Source organism: Trichechus manatus, unplaced genomic scaffold (genome assembly GCF_000243295.1).
Source record: "Trichechus manatus latirostris isolate Lorelei unplaced genomic scaffold, TriManLat1.0 scaffold00011, whole genome shotgun sequence".
Lineage (NCBI taxonomy): Eukaryota > Metazoa > Chordata > Mammalia > Sirenia > Trichechidae > Trichechus > Trichechus manatus.
In genome coordinates, this window is record NW_004443947.1 from 21,861,412 (window position 1) to 21,864,217 (window position 2,806).

General features: G+C 49.5%; 1 pseudogene; it reads left to right on the forward strand.

Moving 5' to 3' along the window:
* On the forward strand, positions 1–550 carry LOC111819536 (60S ribosomal protein L35a pseudogene; annotated as a pseudogene).
* The last annotated feature ends 2,256 nt before the right edge of the window (positions 551–2,806 follow it).

Consider the following 2,806-nt stretch of genomic DNA (forward strand, 5'->3'; position numbering starts at 1 on the left):
ATGTCTGGAAGGCTGTGGTCTGAGGCCATTTTTGCTGGCTATAAACGGGGTCTCTGGAATCAGAGGGACCACACAGCTCTTCTTAAAATCGAAGGCGTTTGTGCCCGAAATAAGGACCCCTGGTGGCACAGTGGTAAAGCACTCAGCTACTAACCAAAAGGTCAGTGGTTGGAACCCACTGGCTGCTCCATGGGAGAAAGATGTGGCAGTCTGCTTCCATAAAGATTACAGCCTTCAACACCCCATGGGGCGGTTCCACTCTGTCGTATAGGGTTGCTGTGAGTCGGGATGGACTTGACAGCAACAGGTTTTTTATACCCAAGAGGGAACTGAATTCTATTTAGGCAAGAGATGTGCTTATGTGTACAAAACAAACACCATGACTCCTGGTGGCAAACCTGACAAAACCAGAGTGATCTGGGGAAAGTTAACTTGCACCCATGGAAACAGTATCATGGTCTGTGCCAAATTCTGAAGCAACGTTCCCGCTAAGGCCATTGAACATAGGATCTGTGCAATACTGTACCCCTCAAGGATTTCAACTTATTAAAAATAAATTGTCGGGGGGTGGGGACACGTCTGTAGGTTAAAGCAGTTCTTGGACTTGCGGTTTCTGGTGTATAGATGAGGGCACTGGGCCCGAGGGGTAGAAAGGCTGACTTTCTGCCCTTAGTTGGGTGACCTTGAGAAAAGCTACCTCTCCACTCTGAACCTCTGTCTCTTTATTTGTAAGACAAGAAGGCTGTCAACCTGGCCTCCCCTTCGGGTTTGCGGTAAGACAGCGTGGACTATATGGTATCATTATTCAGCACTGAGTTCTATGAGGAACAGAAGCAGTAAACATAGTATTAAGCCAATTAACTGGAATGTCCCATTAAAGCATGGCCCTGAACCTCCAAACCAAGAAACCAAATCTCATGAGGTGTTTGGATGTACATAAGCAGCCTCAGCAGCTGGTCTTTTTGTTGTTACTGTTGTGAGTATTGTAAGTAAGTGAGCCTCTCCCTGCTTTGGGGGCTCAGGTGAGCCTCTGAGCTTTGCCTCCCTCCATTTCAGCTCTGGCTTTAAAGGAAGATGAGCCCAAGTGCTCAGGCCGCTGCTGGGCCAGCTGTGACCGGGTTTCGGCCCCTGCCTGTGGCAGACACACGCCAGGCAGGATATACAGGAACCCAGGCCTTCTGCTGCTCCCTACCTGTGTGGATTTGGGCAGATCGCTTCCCTTCTCTAGATCTCAGTTTTCGTCATCTGTAAAATGGGAATTGGAATTGTCTCCAAGGTCATGTCTAGCTGGGGAGCATGTCACAAGGACAGCTCCGTCTTTGTACAGCCTTTGTACCATTCAGCAGGTCCGAGGTAGGGCTTGGACATCTGTCCTTTTTAACAGGATCCCCAGGAGATGTTCCTTGTACTGACAGGTTTGGAAACCTCTCCCTGCTCTACAGACTCTGACCTTGTGTGCACCAGTTTTCACCAATGGAACCACCAAGAAGGGCCTTAGAGTGAATAGCTCCCTTGTGTGTTCCAGGCCCTGTATTTGACACCTTCCTCGTGCTTTCTTATTCCCTTACTCTTCCTTTGCCCTCTCACCAACACCATGAGCTGGTATTATTATCCCCATTTTCCATATGAGGACCCTAACGCACAGGGAGGCTCAAGGCCTCGTTATGGGTGGGTGGTGGGACTTGGTTTCCAACTTAGATATGCCTGACTGAGGAGCCCATGTGGCCTCCCATACCATGTCACCACCAGGTAATACAAACATACCCACACCAAGGCCCAATCACTCAGAATTTCTTTGCCCCCACCCCTACCCCGCCAACCTTGGAGCCTGTGGGGCAGCAGGCAGGGGTGATTGAGCGCCACCTAGTGGTGGTCTTTAAAGATGCTTTGGGCGGCCACTGTCTTCACCGGGTTAATGTGGCTGGAGTGAAGGGATGCCCTGGCAGAGTGGAAGCGATGACTCCCAAGGGTCAAGGTGAAGGTCATGAAGAACCTGGACTAAAGGGCATCAACGTTTAGGTCTGTGGAGTAGGGAGTCACTATAGCTTCTTGAGCAGAGTAGCAAAGTGATAACACTCCTTTAACTTTTTGGAAGTCATTAACATACGTTTTTACCTTTTTATCCTTGCACCTCCCGTGCGACAAAAGGAGGAAAGGTTTGCTTAGCCCGTTTTACACATGGACAAGGTGAGGCTCAGAGAAGTCCAGGGCCCTGTCCAAGTGCCTTGCAAGTTAGTGGCAGAGGCCCTCCTAACCCTTTAATCACACTGACCTGAGAATGATGGTGGTGACAATGGAATGTCGGGGGGGGGGGGTGGCAGCAGCAGCTAGTATTTAGTGAGTTTGTAGGATGACAACTCAGGTAAGTACACTTGTTATCCCTATTTACAGGTGAGGAGACTGAGGCTCAGAGAAGTGGATGAGCTTGCCCCAAGGTGACACAGCTAAGTGGTAGCAGAAAGATTTGAATCCCAGCAATCTGAAACTCTTACCCACTGTCTCTTCTATGAGCTGAGGAAGTCTCCCTGCCCAGATGCCCGCGAGATGGACACTTAGTTCCGCTTACTCCACTACCCTCGTAAGCTGGACTGAGAAGCTCTAGCCCCCATCAGCCAGTGATGCCCACTCTCACGTTACTCTTAGGAATTTACTCTCTGCTGTGTGGCCCTGGGTGAATTTCTTCCCCTCTCTGAACCTCGATTTCCAAATCTGTGAAATGCAGGGTTTAAACTATTGAGCTCTGAGGTCCTGAAATTCCTTGAGTCCCTGAATAACAACACTGACTTAAGAATTTCTACCTTGCCAA